Consider the following 17684-nt stretch of genomic DNA (forward strand, 5'->3'; position numbering starts at 1 on the left):
AAGAATTTGGGCTTACTGTCAAAACCCACTATACACAATCACCTAAGTGACTTTACTAAAGCACAATCTGACGGTGCCACTCCTCTGCCTTCACAAACTTCAGCGAAGCCCCATTGCCCGCAGAACGAAATCTAAATGACAGAGCCTGCCTCTCCTTCTAGCCACATCTCCTATCACCCCCCACCTCAGCTTTCATGCCCCAGCCATACTTTTGAACACACGATATTCTCCTTACGGATTCTGTATCGAGTTGTTCCTCTGCCTGAAACTGTCTTTCTTCCTCCCATCTTTGCCTGTAAAGGTCCTGGAAAATTTCTACTCACCCTGCAGATCTCCAATAGCACTTCCTTCGAGAAGTCTCTCTGGGCCGGGGTGGGTGTCACCATGGCGGCGGCCTTGACTGGGCTCGGACTCCGCTCAGTCAAGCAGGTTCGGGTTCAGTTCTGTTCCTTTGAGAAGAACATGGAATCGACGAGGACCTTCCACCAGGCGGTGAGCAGCGAGAAAGTTCGCTGCAGGAACCTCAACTGCTCAGTGATTGTAGACGTGAGGCACAACGGCTCCGAGCCTTGCGCGGACGCGCTGTTCGGGGACGGGCATCGCTTGATTACGCAGCGCGCTCCTCAGCGCCCACCCCGCCCGGGAAAGGCTCGCGGCCTTCGCCTCCCACATCCAGGCCAAGGGGCGGCGGGGAGCAGGGACGAACAGCACAGAAAAAACCAGCAAACAGATTTTAACCTAAGACTGCTAAGGCCACTTATTTAAGAAGAACTTAAGTACTCAAATCACTACCTGGAGGGCCACAGAACACCGAAAAATTGAAAGAGGCCTGTGACTGCTAACCTAACCAGTGTTTCTGGGATGAGGAAAGATAGGAGGGATGTGGACAGATTTGAATTTATTTCAGTTTCTTACCATCACTTACAGCTTAACCCTTTTGAATTTGGCTTTTCCCTCCACTACTTAAGGTACCTCTTACTCTTAATATAAATGCTGTTTTCTCAGTCCTCATCTTTCCATTTCAGTAGCATTTACCACTGTTAATTCACGCCTTGTGAAACTTCTCTTCCTCTGGGGTCCTTTTTCTTCTCTTAACCGTAAAGGTGTTCTACTCTTTCTCTTATTTTGGGGACATCTTGTCTTCTGTCATGACTTGAACTATCCTCTTGGGTTAAACCCTACATTTCTGTCTGGCTCTAATCTTAAATTCTGTGCATATAGTTTGGCTCTAATCTTAAATTCTACTACAAAATTTCTCCAAATTATAGCAACACTCTTTGTCCAAAATAAAACTGATACTCTTGCATACTGTCTATAATGACCCTTGAACAATGGCAGGTTTGGACTGCAGGGGTCCTCTTACATGCCTATTTTTAAAATAAGTACTACATTGCTACAGGAAAAAAAAAGAAGTCCCTCTGGGTTTTCCATTCCCTATCCCTACCACTGGGCTTAGGTAAATCGGCCCTCCTGCTTACACCCGCAAAGATCCACTTCCTCTGTTAAGTGCCTTACTTCGTATGTTGTAATTGCCTGTTTATCAGTCTCTCTGGTTGAACCATACACTCCTTAAAGACTGAGAATTCATTTTCCTCATTATTGTATCCCAAAACCTAACAGAGTACCTGACACACGATAGTACCTCAGCAACTCACCTTTTGGGTTTTGGGTGAATGAGCAAATGAACAACATGCTGGCCATCTATATAAGGTCAATCCCTATTTCATCCTTCCCTCTCTTATCTGCCACCCAAATCAAAGCCCAGTACTTTTGGTTGTCCTTCCTGGTCCTAGAGCATTTTTAAAATTACGGCAACGTCCTTCCCATCCCAGACACCTCCACTTCCAGTCATTTATTCTCCCTTGCTCTAGTAAAACTGCTGCTGGTGCTGCTGCTAACTTGCGTCAGTCATGTCCAACTCTGTGCCACCCCATAGATGGCAGTCCACCAGGCTCTCCCATTCCTGGGATTCTCCAGGCAAGAACACTGGAGTGGGTTGCCATTTCCTTCTCCAATGCATGAAAGTGAAAAGTGAAGTCGCTCAGTCGTGTCCGACTCTCAGCGACCCCATGGGCTGTAGCCTACCAGGCTCCTCCGTCCATGGGATTTTCCAGGCATGAGCACTGGAGTGGGGTGCCATTGCCTTCTCCGCTAGTAAAAACTAGTGTTACTTAAATTTGACCAGTCTTCTCCTGCTACATCTGAATTCCTCTGAGCCAGGTGTAGCAGCTTCTTTTCACAACACTAAGACAGGCCACCAGGCCACAAAACAGACGCCAATCCCTTTGCACACTTCAGAGAGCAGAACCAAGGAAATGGCATCTGGGAAAGCCATTGACAGCCTGAATATTCATGGCATTCCTATAGCCTCAGCACTGCTCTCCCTCTAGGAGTGAAGGCCCCAAAAGCACATCAGAGAATGTTCTGAGCCTCCATAGTTGTAAACAAGCTCCACCTTTGAAACACAATCTAGATAGAACCAAATATAAAAGTCTGCACAATGGATGAAGCCAAGGTCTCCCCCATGATTTCCCTTCGGGTAACTATGTGAAGTTCCTTGTTGTCTCCACAACCATAAAAGACGAACTTGAAACTCAGGTTCTTGCCTTGTCATCAGAAACATCCAAGCTTGGATCAGTCTTTCTAAGACCAGATCTTTGTGAACTATTAGAGACATGTCACATATACAGAAGTATAACACAATTATTTCTGTCCATACGGGTACCTGGACTCTTTCACATTTCTCCTATTAAATCTCCCAGGATGGCAAAACTTCACCCACAAAGGGTCAAAGATATGTAACTCCTGATTTTCACAAACTTCATCTTTTGTGAGTCACATGGAGCTAATTCCAGGAACTGGAAACATGGTTGTAAGGATGAAACTGACTTTGGTGGCTCCCTTTGGATAGGGTCTTCCAGACTTACTAAATATGCAGATGATACCACCCTTATGGCAGAAAGTGAAGAGGAACTAAAAAGCCTCTTGATGAAAGTGAAAGAGGAGAGTGAAAAAAGTTGGCTTAAAGCTCAACATTCAGAAAACTAAGATCATGGCATCTGGTCCCATCACTTCATGGGAAATAGATGGGGAAACAGTGGAAACAGTGTCAGACTTTATTTTGGGGGGGCTTCAAAATCACTGCAGATGGTGATTGCAGCCATGAAATTAAAAGACACTTATTCCTTGGAAGGAAAGTGATGACCAACGTAGACAGCATATTAAAAAGCAGAGACACTACTTTGCCAACAAAGGTCCATCTAGTCAAGGCTATGGTTTTTCCAGTGGTCATGTATGGATGTGAGAGTTAGACTGTGAAGAAAGCTGAGCACCAAAAAATTGATACTTTTGGACTGTGGTGTTGGAGAAGACTCTCGAAGAGTCCCTTGGACTGCAAGGAGATCCACCCAGTCCATCCTAAAGGAGATCAGTCCTGGGTGTTCATTGGAAGGACTGATGCTGAAGCTGAAACTCCAATACTTTGACCACCTCATGTGAAGAGTTGACTCACTGGAAAAGACCCTGATGCTGGGAGGGACTGGGGGCAGGAGCAGAAGGGGATGACAGAGGATGAGATGGCTGGATGGCATCACCGACTCAATGGACATGGGTTTGATTGGACTCCAGGAGTTGGTGATGGACAGGGAGGCCTGGTGTGCTGAGATTCATGGGGTTGCAAAGAGTCGGACACGACTGAGCGACTGAACTGAACTGAAGAGAAAGGTTCATCCCACCTCAGGGAAACCTAAGGACGTACTTGCAGTCAAGGGCTAGTCATGACTTCTTAGCTACATCCAAAATGAATTTTGTACTGTACCTGGATCTCCTGAAGCAATCTGTGACTGTCTGAGAGCCGGTAGGTACCATCTCTGAACTCCCTCCACTGTGGATCATCAGAGGACTGTCAGGTTTAGTAAATAAAAACATAGGACACTCAGTTAAATTTGAACTTCAGAAAAAATAAATCATTATTTTCAGTATAAGTACATCCTATGTATTATTTGGGGCATGCTGTTGTTGTTTAGTCACTGAGTTGTGTCTGACATTTTTTTTTTTTTAAGTTCTACCAGTTTATTGCCACCAACCCATCTCACTCCACTCTCGTGCACTCATGCTCAGTCATGTAACCCCATGGACTGCAGCCCGCCAGGTTCCTCTGTCCATGGACTTTTCCAGGCAAGAATACTGGTGTCTGACTTTTTGAGACCCCATGGACTATAGCTTGCCAGCCTCCTCTGTCCATGGCATTTCCCAGGCAAGAATGCTGGAGAGTATTGCCACGCTACCTCCCCCAGGGGATCTTCCCAACCCAGGGATCAAACCTGCATTCCCTGCATTTTTCTTTACCACTGAGCCACCAGGGAACTTACCTTAAAAATGTACTCATTGTTTTCCTGACATTCATATTTAACTAAACAGCATATATTTTATCTGTGAACCCTACTCATCAGTAATGATGGAGGCTTATAAAGATCTGAGAGATGCCTCAGAGCATCCTTGGCTTTAATTAGACATCCTAAACAATAAACACAAACTTTGCATTCCAATTCACTGGCTATGATGAAGTATATCTCAATTTTAGAGTTTTTCTACTTATGACTGTCACTATCTTCTTTATTTTAAAGAGTTTATTTTTTTCCCAAACTCGATAGCTCATCAAAAAGTATTTGAAACTTTGTTAGACAAAGGAAAAACAACGTGATACTAAAAAGTGAAGGAAAAGTATTGTGGAGATGGAAAAAGCAAAGCTAATAAGCAGACCTCTCTAAGGCTATTTTTCATAGCTTGATATCCTCCCACACCCTGAAAATATTATTGCATCAAAAATGTAGAACCGCTCTCACAATGTTGTAAAGTAATTATCCAATTGAAATAAACAAATTTTAAAAATGACTGTAGAACTGCTAACCAAGTATATGGCATTCTTATGAATCTATCAAACTGAAGATGCTGCTATGCTAAGCAGTGAGTAGACTAGCTCACTAGCACCAGGGAGTTACAACGTGGAGCTCTGCCCTTTGGGACAGAAACGGTGAGTTTTGCTGTGGGCCTTTACCTTGGCCACCATAATACTACACTCCTAGTACCTGTCAACTTTAACCACTTTTCTACACATTTCCATTTTTCTGTTACTATTTGGACTACATCTTAGACTTGACATTACATAAACTGAATTCAAGAAGCTATTTCTAGAAGCTGATAGGAAATCTTGAGTCTACAGCTTGCAGTCCCTGGCTTACTTTCATTTCAGGTGCATAAGGGTTTTTAAAAGTAATCTGTTTAGGTACCCCATATCACAACTCTATGCTTGTGTAAGAAATATGAAAATGTAACATGGTATTTAAGTTTTAGTTACATAATCATCAAGCCTCCCTGAGGGAGGCAATAAAGCAAAATGATTATAGAGGCATGGATTTTGATTTGTTCCAATGTCTTGGGCAAGTTACTTCGCCTCTGTATTTATCTGTCATAAGGGGGTTATAATTGTACCTAGTCCATGGGTATGTTGTAAAAAGTATATATAACGTAGTCAGAAGATACAGACACTGTGTAAGCACTCCATAAACATTGACTATTAGCTATTAGAAATATTTTTCCTTGAAAAAAACTACTTTATCAGTGGATGATTCAGTGGGAGTGAATGAATCATAGAATCACAGCATGTTGAAAGTGACCTAGTTCACACTTATTTGAAAAAAAGAAAAAAAGTGTGTATGTGTAGAAAATGATTGAAAGTTTATATAACAAATAGTTATTCATGTCAACTTTGATGACTGGAATAAATCAGGAAAGGACTAAAGAAAAAATTAGATGTGATTCAATTTCTTATCATTTGTGTTTTCATGCTGAGACTTTTAATACACTGTAAGTGCAATTTCTTTAATTTGGCAGGATAAATGTTTTCAAGTTTTCCTAATATGTCTGTATTGTAATTTCAGAACTGTTGGCATTTCTTGCCATCTTTGGATCTGTACCCATTTGAGTCAGTGGGCCATTCTGAACAGAGATGATAGAACAAAGGTGAAGTGAGAGAAAAGGAGTCTTTGGAACAGGAACAACTTACAACTAAACTTTGAGGAAAGAACTTGATGGAAAACAAAACATTCTACTCTTGTGATTAAAATAATTCCCCAGGCTGGATGGAGAGATGTTGGAGGTGACTGGACAAGGAAAACGACTAGGAAGAAACACACACATGTGCAGAACAAGCATTCAGAGACCACTCTGCCTTTCTGACTCCATACAAGCTGTGTCTCCAGCAGCCAATGATTCACTCTTGGCTCCCCAGCAAGAGAGGTACCGCAGGGGTACCAGCTTATTCTGAGTCCATTATGCCGAGACATTCATAAACGCTTGTCTAATTTGTGAGGAATAAACTCTGAATGTTTACAAGAAAGTTAGGAAATGAGACAAAGTTTATTTAAAGAGAAAAAAAAAAAGTTCAGGAAGGCAGGATGGTAGAGAGACAAAAAAGAAAGGACCTTAAAAGATAGAAAGGATTTGCCAAAGAAGAGAAAGAAAAAAAAATATTTCTAATGGGTTAACCTGTAGCTAGAAAGTTGCTTCCCTCATAGCTCAGTCAGTGAAGAATCTGCCTACAATACAGGAGACCTGAGTTCTATCCCTGGGTCAGGAAGATCCCCTGGAGAAAGAAATGGCAACCCACTCCAGTATCCTTGCCTGCAAAATCCCATGGACAGAGGAGCCTTGTGGGCTGCAGTCCATGGGTTTGCAAAGAATCAAACCCGACTGAGCAACACACAACACTGATAAGTGAAGACTATGGAATAAAGTAGATAAAATTGATCAGAAGCAGCTGAGAATATGAGAAGAAGCATGATTATCTAATTATAAATTTGCTGCAGTGATGTTCTAGGGGGACACTAGGAAGGGGCAGTATATGTTCATGAGATGACAGTAGCACTTGGAAAGTTGTTTTGGCGGGGGGGTAGGGAATCAGTCTTAAACAGTGTGTATCAGAGGAGGGCACATATGAGCAAGCAATGAAAATTCCAAGTGCATATGTTTCCTTCACTGAGTAAACCCTGGTCAGCCTTGAGAACAAGCAGGACTTTAGATCCTTGAGGCACTGGACCTAGATTTTTATTCATCAGGACTTAAGCAAACATCCTCAACACAGATCTCCTTTCAAACTCCATCTTTCCTTCTTGAGCACATTTGGCCTCCACCCTCCCCCTCAAGCTGTGAACTAAATGCCACAGAGCAAGACAGGTCAACTACCATGGTTCACATGAGTGGCGTACTAAAGGCAATAACCAAGTAACAGGACAAAAAGGGTATATGAACAAGAAGATAATCTGATAAGGCAGCAGATTTCTGTGACAGTGTGGACCAAGTCAAATTTACATGACTGGTATCACCTTAATAATTATCATCCTTATGGGAGAAGTTCTCAGAAGGCAAAGTCTGGCTCTCTAGGGGTTCTGCACCCTCACAGCCCATTCAAGAACTTCAGTAATAGCTTTGCCCCACCGCCCATCTCTCCTTCTTTCTACTCTCAGTTCATGGAGTCTTCTCCACATTTCTCTTGAGGGATGGAGGAGGAGGTGATTCTGGCCAGCTCAGACTCCCCTAGGATCCTAGTAGGATGCCTATCATTAACCTCCCACATTCTGAAAGCTCCTTAGGTCTCCCCATTTGGCAAGATTTTCTGTGCTTCATATTGCTGGAGATGGCCTGTTGGATGGTAGCTAAAGGCAAGCAAGGAGATCAAGCCAGTCCATCCTAAAGGAAATCAACACTGAATATTCATTGGGAGGACTGATGCTGAAGCTGAAGCTCCAATACTTTGGCCACCTGATGTGAAAAGTCAACTTATTGGAAAAGACCCTGGCGATGGGAAAGATTGAGGGCAGGAAGAGAAGGGGGTGATAGAGGATGAGAGAGTTGGATGGCATCACTGACTCAATAGACATGAGGTCGACCAAACTCTGGGAGATAGTTAAGGACAGGGAAGCCTAGCGTGCTGCAGTCCATGGCATCACAAAGAATCAGACATGAATTAGTGACTGAACAAAAACAACAACAACAAAAGGCAATCAGGAATGCTTCAGGCAGCCAGGCCCTTCTTGACTGTCAGATGTCTTTAGGGATAGTCTAGGAAATATTATTTGTTCTCAAGAAGGGAGGGAAACAATCCAGTGGTCCAATAATGCTTGAATGGAAAATAAATGATACTATGTCCATAGATGGGATATCAAACAGTCAAAAATAAAAGACCTACATCTATATGAATGGATATGGATATATTTTGAAAACATAATATGGATTGAAAGAAAATAATTGATAAAGGATGTTAGATTGCATTAAGCTATGTCAATATTTAAATTAATTCAACATAGTGCTATCTATGCATATATTCAGTTCAGTTCAGTTCCTCAGTCGTTTCCAACTCTTTGCGACCCCATGAACCACAGCATTCCAGGCCTCCCTGTCCATCACCAACTCCCAGAATTTACCGAAACTCATGTCCATTGAGTCGGTGATGCCATCCAACCATCTCATCCTCTGTTGTCTCTTTCTCCTCCTGCCCACAATCTTTCCCAGCACCAGGGTCTTTTCAAATGAGTCAGCTCTTCACATCAGGTGGCCAAAGTATTGGAGTTTCAGCTTCAGCATCAGTCCTTCCAATGAACACCCAGGACTGATCTGCTTTAGGATGGACTGGGTGGATCTCCTTGCAGTCCAAGGGACTCTCAACAGTCTTCTCCAACAACACAGTTCAAAAGCATCAATTCTTCAGTGCTCAGCTTTCTTTATAGTCCAACTCTCACATCCACACATGACCACTGGAAAAACCACAGCCTTGACTAGACAGACCTTTGTTTGCAAAGTAGTGTCTCTGCTTTTTAATATGCTATCTAGGTTGGTCATAATTTTCCTTCCAAGGAGTAAGCATCTTTTAATTTCATGGCTACAGTCACCATCTACAGTGATATTGGAGCCCAAAAAAATAAAGTCAACCATTGTTTCCTCTGTTTCCCCATCTATTTGCCATGAAGTGATGGAGCCAGATGCCATGATCTTAGTTTTCTGAATGTTGAGCTTTAAGCAACTTTTTCACTCTCCTCTTTCACTTTCATCAAGAGACTCTTTAGTTCTTCTTCACTTTCTGCCATAAGGGTTGTGTCATGTGCATATCTGAGGTTATTGATATTTCTCCCAGCAATCTTGATTCCGAGATGAAAAAATAAACTTTATCCAAAAAAACACATTATTTGCATTTAATAGCCTCATTTATCTAGAAAACCCAAATGAATCCATAGATAAACTAGTAGGAAATAATAAGATAGTTCAACAGTCAACAATAGTCAACAAATTTTAAAAATCAATCAAGTTCCTCTACACTGGCAATTACAAATTAGAAGCTGTAAAAGGAAATAAGAAAAACTAAGATAGTCACAAGCACTATATAAAATATTGAGACCTTTGCTGTTGTTGTTCAGTTACTAAGTTGTGTCTGACTCTTTGTGACCTCCATGGACTGCAACACACTTGGCTTCCCTGTCCTTCATTATCTCCCTGAGTTTGCTCAAACTCATGTCCATTGAGTCAGTGATGCCATCCAATCATCTCATCCTTTGTCATCCTCTTTTTTTCCTACCCTCAATCTTTCCCAGCATCAGCGTGTTTTCCAGCGAGTCAGCTCCCTGCATCAAGTGGCCACAGTTGGAGCTTCAGCTTCAGCATCAGTCCTTCCAATGAATATTCAGGGTTGATTTCCTTTATGATTGACTGGTGTGATCTCATAGCAGTCCAAGGAACTCTCAAGAGTCTTCTCCAGCACCACAATTCAAAAGAATCAATTCTTTGGCTCTCAGCCTTCTTTATGGTCCAAATCTCACATCCACACGTGACTGCTGGAAAAATTATAGCTTTGACTATATGGACCTTTGTAAGCAAAGTGATGTCTCTGTTTTTTAATACACTGTCTAGGTTTGCCATAGCTTTCCTTCCAAGAAGAAAGTGTCTTTTAATTTCATGGCTACAGTCACCATCCACAGTGATTTTGGAGACCAAGAAAATAAAATCTGTCAGTATTTCCACTTTTTCCCCTTCTATTTTCCATGAAGTGATGGGACCGAATGCCATGATCTTAGTTTTTGAATGTTGAGTTTTAGGTCAGCTTTTTCACTCTCCTTTTTCACCCTAATCAAGAGCTAAGCATATATAAAAGTAAATAACAACCTGAGTATGACCCAGTAAGCTCTGCCTAACCCAATGATTAAAAAGAGATTGTTCTTATTTTGTGAGAACAGACTCTCTTCTCAAGTAGTAGATCAATAAGTTAGAGTGAATCAAAGAAGCGCAGCACTTGAAAGATGGGCTAGCCTAAGCCTCTTGATCACATATACATATGCTAAAGCCCAGATAGGTTGAGTTACTTCTCAAAGGCCCAATGTTCTAACTTGAAGACTAGCATTTTTCACTAATACATAAGATGCAATCAAATTCAGTATCTTGGAAAGAGACAAGAAAAATAAGGAAATCAATCATATAGTTACTTATACTTAAGTAGAGAAATAACCATGACAGAATTATAGATATTGGGGGAAATTGATGTGCAGAGTTTAAAATGTCAGTAATCCATAGGGAAATTGAGAGCATTTAAAATATTCATATTAAATCTCTGTATTAAAGACATTCAAAGCTCTCTAATCAAAATGTTAATTTTACAATAGATATGGTATGATAGAGTTAATAGATCAAAATTCTCTGCAAAGCTATAAATCACCTATAAAACACCTACATATATAAATTCATGGACCAAAAGTCTTGAAATCAGACACCTAATTATTGCCAAATTCAGACTTAAATTGAAGAAAGTACGGAAAACCACTAGACCATTTAGGTATGACCTAAATCAAATCCCTTATACAGTGGAAGTGAGAAACAGATTTAAGGGACTAGATCTGATAGACAGAGTGCCTGATGAATTATGGACGATGGTTTGTGACACTGTACAGGAGACGGGGATCAAGACCATCCCCATGGAAAAGAAATGCAAAAAGGCAAAATGGTTGTCTGAGGAGGCCTTACAAATAGCTGTGAAAAGGAGAAGCGAAAAGCAAAGATATTCCCATTTGAATGCAGAGTTCCAAAGGATAGCAAGGAGCGATAAGAAAGCCTTCCCCAGTGATCAATGCAAAAAACAACAGAATGGGAAAGACTAGTGATCTCTTCAAGAAAATTAGATACCAATGGAACATTTCATGCAAAGATGGGTTCGATAAAGGACAGAAATGGTATGGACCTAACAGAAGCAGAAGATATTAAGAATATATGGCAAGAATACACAGAAGAACTGTACAAAAAAGATCTTCACGACCCAGATAATCATGATGGTGTGATCACTCACCTAGAGCCAGACATCCTGGAATGTGAAGTCAATTAGGCCTTACAGAGCATCACTACAAACAAAGCTAGTGGAGGTGATGGAATTCCAGTTGAGCTATTTCAAACCCTGAAAGATGATGCTGTGAAAGCCTGCACTCAATATGCCAGCAAATTTGGAAACCTCAGCAGTGGCCACAGGAATGCAAAAGGTCAGTTTTCATTCCAATCCCAAAGAAAGGCAATCCCAAAGAATGCTCAAACTACTGCACAATTGCACTCATCTCACATGCTAGTAAAGTAATGCTCAAAATTATCCAAGACAGGCTTCAGCAATACATGAACCTTGAACTTCCAGATGTTCAAGCTGGTTATAAAAACGTCAGAGAAACCAGAGATCAAATTGCCAACATCCGCTGGATCATCAAAAAAGCAAGAGAGTTCCAGAAAAACATCTATATCTGCTTTATTGACTATGCCAAAAACCTTTGACTGTGTGAATCACAATAAACTGTGGAAAATTCTTAAAAAGATGGGAATACGAGACCACCTGACCTGCCTCTTGAGAAACCTGTATGCAGGTCAGGAAGCAACAGTTAGAACTGGACATGGAACAACAGACTGGTTCCAAATAGGAAAAGGAGTACATCAAGGCTGTATATTGTCACCCTGCTTGTTTAACTTATATGCAGAGTACATCATGAGAAACGCTGGGCTGGAGTAAGCACAAGCTGGAATCAAGATTGCCGGGAGAAATATCACTAATCTCAGATATGCAGATGACACCACCCTTATGGCAGAAAGTGAAGAGGAACTAAAAAGCCTCTTGATGAAAGTGAAAGAGGAGAGTGAAAAAGTTGGCTTAAAGCTCAACATTCAGAAAACTAAGATCATGGCATCTGGTCCCATCACTTCATGGGAAATAGATGGGGAAACAGTGGAAAAAGTATCAGATTAATTTTTTGGGCTCCAAATCACTGCAGATGGTGATTGCAGCCATGAAATTAAAAGACCATTCTTGGAAGGAAAGTTATGACCAACCTAGATAGCATATTAAAAAGCAGAGACATCACTTTGCCAACAAAGGTCCATCTAGTCAAGGCTATGGTTTTTCCAGTGGTCATATATGGATGTGAGAGTTGGACCATAAAGAAAGCTGAGCACTGAAAAATTGATGCTTTTGAACTGTGGTGTTGGAGAAGACTCTTGAGAGTCTCTTGGACTGCAAGGAGATCCAACCAATCCATCCTAAAGCTGATCAGTCTTGGGTGTTCATTGGAAAGACTGATGCTGAAGCTGAAACTCCAATACTTTGGCCACCTCATGCGAAGAGTTGACTCACTGGAAAAGACCCTGATGCTGGGAGGGATTGGGGGCAGGAAGAGAAGGGGATGACAGAGGATGAGATGGTTGGATGGCATCACCGACTCGATGGACTTGGGTTTGAGTAAAGTCCTGGAGTTGATGATGGACAGGAAGGCCTGGCGTGCTGTGATTCATGGGGTCGCAAAGAGTTGGACACGATTGAGTGACTGAACTGAACTGAACTGAATGATTGATCTCTGCAAAAATATAATAATAATGATCATCTCTGCAGAAGGAAGTAGTCTTGGGAGTAGGGTTGGGATGTTATGAAGGGAGACTTTTATACATTATACCCTTTAAAAATAATTTCATTATTTATAAAGAAACTATTCCTAATATTCCTAAATTTTAAAAATATATTGTTGGATAATACTATGAAAAATTAACTGATTTTTTTTTTATTATTTCTCTTTGCCCCCTGGATTCTTTCCCCCACCCAGTCAGCAAGGCATTCTGAGTTTATCACATTCAGAAGGTAAAGACTCTGCAGAAATTAGGAAGAGAAAAAGAAAATTCTTAGCTTTGGAATGTTCAAAAATAATAGGAGCCATAGTAGAACATGTGAGAATTCTGTGAACAGAAAAATCTCATCTCAACTGAGAAGGTACTCCCTCCAGTGAGGGGTAGGAGAGAGAGGGAGGGAAAGATTGAGGGAGGGAGATCCCTGTGGCTGGGGACAAGAAAACTGTGCTTGGGGCCAGGCCGATATGCCCAGGAACAGAATTCGTTTCTGAAGACATCCAGCCTGCATGTGATCATTGCCTTGGCCACCACTGCCCATCTCAGACCCTCTGGAAACTCTGAGAGGTAGTGAGTGTAAGTCAGGAGGGCCACACACACAGTCTGCATGGCAAGCAAGGATTGTGGCCATTCGCTAACTTTGAGAAATCCCCAAATATTTTCATTTTTTGCTCTAGTTCAGTTAAATGAATTTCAGGGAGTTCAGTTACATCTACTGAGCTAGAATCCTAACCAACAGTTCAAAAAAAAAGATAAGCTCAAAAATGACTTCAAACTGCAGAAACGTTACATTCTTCTGAGCATGATTCAGTCTCTTAACTCAAAACTTGTAAGTGGCCCTGCAGAGAAGATAGGCTTCCCAGGTGGTGCCAGTAGTAAAGAATTTCCCTGCCAATGCAGGAGGCATAACAGATGAGGGCTTGATTCCTGGGTCAGGAAGATCCCCTGGAAGAGGGCATGGCAACCCACTCCAGTACTCTTGCCTGGGAAATCCCATGAACAAAGGAGCCTGGCAGGCTACAGTCCATAGGGACACAAAGAGTCAGACGTGACTGAAGTGACTTAACACATATTGCAGAGAAGATACATTGTGATATGTGAACTCGTCTTGGTCAGAAAAGTATTCAAGCTGCAGGCTTCAATTCCCTCTTCCACAGTCAACTTGGATCTTGTGAGAATAGGTAAGCACAGTGATAATTGCGCCCTGCAATGCTAAATCCTGCCTACAGGCCCTCATGTTACCCTCGGTCCATGCTTACAGGGAAGTCTATCCCAGTAGGAACAGCAGTGAGAACTCTCATTTAATAACCAATATCCTACCAATTTATGTGGAGGTCAGTGGAAGAGAGAAGTCCAAAATCTCTCAAGAAAGTAAGAGATGATAAAGACTTAGGAAAAGAGGGGAAAAGGATACATCTTGGTAAGTTCAAGAGCAGGAGAAGAGGAACCAAGATGAAGGTTGTGGAGTGTGCAGAGAATATCATAGTGTGAGTGAAATCTCCCACGTGGCATGAGTTTGGAAGGGAGGGATAAACCTTAAATTCTGAATTCATCGGGATGACTGTGGAGAGGAGGCACTCGGGACCCTGAAGGGATGTGTCTGTATGGATGAGAGATCCTTTCCCAGATGGAGAGACTGGGGACCATGAAGCCAATTTTTTATTGGAGTATAGTTGATTTACAATGTTGTGTTAGTTTCTGGTGGACAGCAAAGTGATTCAGTTTTTTATATATATGTATATATATGTGTGTGTGTGTGTGTGTTTTCATATTCTTTTTCAATAGGTTATTTTTATTGAATATAGTTCCCTGTGCTATATAGTAGGACCCTGTTAGTTATCTATTTTATATTTAGTAGTTCATATCTGCTAATCCCAAACTCCTAATTTATCCCTCCCCATCCCCTTTCCCCTTTGGTAACTGTAAATTTGTTTCTATGAGTCTGTTCCTATTTTGTAAATAAGTTCATTTGTATCATATTCTACATTCCATGTAAATCATATGATATTTGCCTTTCTCTGTTTGATTTACATCACCAAGTGTGATAATTTCTAGGTCCATCCATGTTGCTGCAAATGGCATTATTTCATTCTTTTTATGGCTAAGAAGTACTCCAGTGTATATATGTACCACATTTTTTCTTTTTTTAAATTTTTTATTGAAGGATAATTGCTTTACAGAATTTTGTTGTTTTATGTCAAACCTCAACCTGAATCAGCCATAGGTATACATATGTCCCCTCCCTGTCAAACTCCCCTCCCATCTCCTTCCCATCCCACCCCTCGAGGTTGATACAGATCCCCTGTTTGAGTTTCTTAGCCACACAGCAAATTCCCATTGGCTATCTATTTTACATACGGCAATGTAAGTTTCTATGTTACTCTTTCTATACATCTCACCCTCTCCTCCCCTCTCCCCATGTCCACAAGTCTATTCTCTATGTCTGTTTCTCCATTGCTGCCCTGTAAGTAAATTCTTCAGTATCATTTTTCTAGATTTTTCTAGATTCTGTATATATGCATTAGAATATGATATTTATCTTTTTCTTTCTTACTTCACTCTGTATAATAGGTCTAGGTTCATCCATCTCATTAGAACTGACTCAAAGGCATTCCTTTTATGGCTGAGTAATATTCCATTGTGTATATGTACCACAAATCTTTATCCATTCATCTGTTGATGGACATCTAGGTTGCTTCCAGGTTCTAGCTATTGTAAATAGTGCTGCAATGAACAGTGGGATATGTGTGTCTTTTTCAGTTTTGGTTTCCTCAGGGTAACATGCCTAGGAGTGGGATTGCTGGGTCATATGGTGGTTTTATTCCTAGTTTTTTAAGGAATCTCCATATTGTCTTCCATAGTGGCTGTTATCAATTTACATTCCCACCAACAATGCCTTTTCTCCACACGCTCTCCAGCATTTATTGTTTGTAGACTTTTTGATGATGGCCATTCTGACCAGTGTGAGGTAATACCTCATTGTAGATTTGATTTGCATTTCTCCACTAATGAGCGATGTTGAGCATCTTTTCATGTGTTTGTTAGCCATCTGTATGTCTTCTTTGGAGAAACGTCTGTTTAGGTCTTTTCCCCACTTTTTGTTTGGGTTGTTTGTTTTTCTAGAATTGAATTGCATGAACTGCTTGTATATTTTGGAAATTAATCCTTTGTCAGTTGTTTCATTTGCTATTATTTCCTCCCATTCTGAGGGTTGTCTTTTCACCTTGCTTATAGTTTCCTTTGTTGTGCAAAAGCTTTTAAGTTTAATCAGGTCCCACTTGCTTACTTTTGTTTTTATTTCTGTTACTCTAGGAGGTGGGTCATAGAGGATCTTGCTTTGATTTGTGTCATCGAGTTCTGCCTATGTTTTCTTCTAAGAGTTTTATAGTTTCTGGTCTTGCATTTAGGTCTTTAATCCATTTTGAGTTTATCTTTGTGTGTGGTGTTAGGAAATGTTCTAATTTTGTTATTTTACATGTAACTGTCCAGTTTTCCTCCCAGCACTGTTTATTGAAGAGGCTGTCTTTGCCCCATTGCACACTCTTGCCTCCTTTGTCAAGTATAAGGTATTCATAGGTGCATGGGTTTATTTCTGGGCTTTCTATCTTGTTCCATTGGTCTATGTTTCTGTTTTTGTGCCAGTACCATCCTGTCTTGATGACTGTAGCTTTGTAGTATAGTCTGAAGTCAGGAAGGCTGATTCCTCCAGCTCCATTCTTCTCTCTCAAGACTGCTTAGTTTGGGAAGCTGGCTTATTATTTTTATCTAAATAATAATGACAAAACCAGATCCCTGGAACCATTGTTGATCAATGAAGCCCAGTGGAAGTCTCCTTATATATCCTGAGGAAAAAAAAAATAAACCCATGGGACTTTGGAATTAGACCTTATTCTGCTTAAACTGACAAAAGTCTCTGAACTGCAAAATGATTTCCTTCTATCAGTCCTACCAAAACCTGATTTTGGCCCCTTACCCAGATGAGGAAGATACATTATCCCTCCCTTACCTTAAAGACCATGGATCATACATCAAAGCGAGTTTTCCATGCCTCCCAGAGCCTTTGACTCCACTGGGTGGTAGCAGTGATGAGAAGACATAGTTCAGAGGTGATGCAGTCAAAACCTTGAGAGGCTAGGATAAGAATTTATTTAGAAAATGAAATGCATCAGAATTAGTTTAGACTCCTAACATGGTAATCTTTTCTCCAAATTCCTGATGGAGGTCAGATGGCCCCTCTTTCAGCACTATAATAATGTCTTACCATCTCAGGAGGAAACTGTTCCATCAGTAGCTTCAAGACTGGGGAATTCCTCCTCTGTCCCAGTTTCATTGTGAAACTAGTCAAGTCTCTCTCCCAATCTAGCCCTGAAGACACATACACCACCCTCCATCCTCTAAAGTTACTGGTCACAGCATTTTCAATCATGACTGACTGGACACAGCTCCCACAGCACCTGCCACTTCCCAGTGACTTTACCTGAACTCAGTGTGGTCTGCCATATTTTCATGTAAAACATGGTATCCAGTCTTCAAAAACTAATCACACAGAAGCCTCATCAACCCTGGGAGCTTGGGGACTGCTGCTTCTGGAAAAGGCTGGTGGACGTCTTTGGTGCTTCTGTGAAACTTTGTTGACAAACAAACCACTAGAGATATAGATGTAGATGACTGATAGATGGATGCATAGGTAGATAAATGTAATTAAATAAAATATCCAGGAAAGG

The 17684-nt window shown here is 41.1% G+C and overlaps 1 pseudogene; it reads left to right on the top strand.

Moving 5' to 3' along the window:
* The first annotated feature begins 384 nt into the window (after positions 1 to 384).
* Positions 385 to 742, top strand: LOC110133050 (large ribosomal subunit protein mL53 pseudogene; annotated as a pseudogene).
* The last annotated feature ends 16942 nt before the right edge of the window (positions 743 to 17684 follow it).

Source organism: Odocoileus virginianus, chromosome 3 (genome assembly GCF_023699985.2).
Source record: "Odocoileus virginianus isolate 20LAN1187 ecotype Illinois chromosome 3, Ovbor_1.2, whole genome shotgun sequence".
Lineage (NCBI taxonomy): Eukaryota > Metazoa > Chordata > Mammalia > Artiodactyla > Cervidae > Odocoileus > Odocoileus virginianus.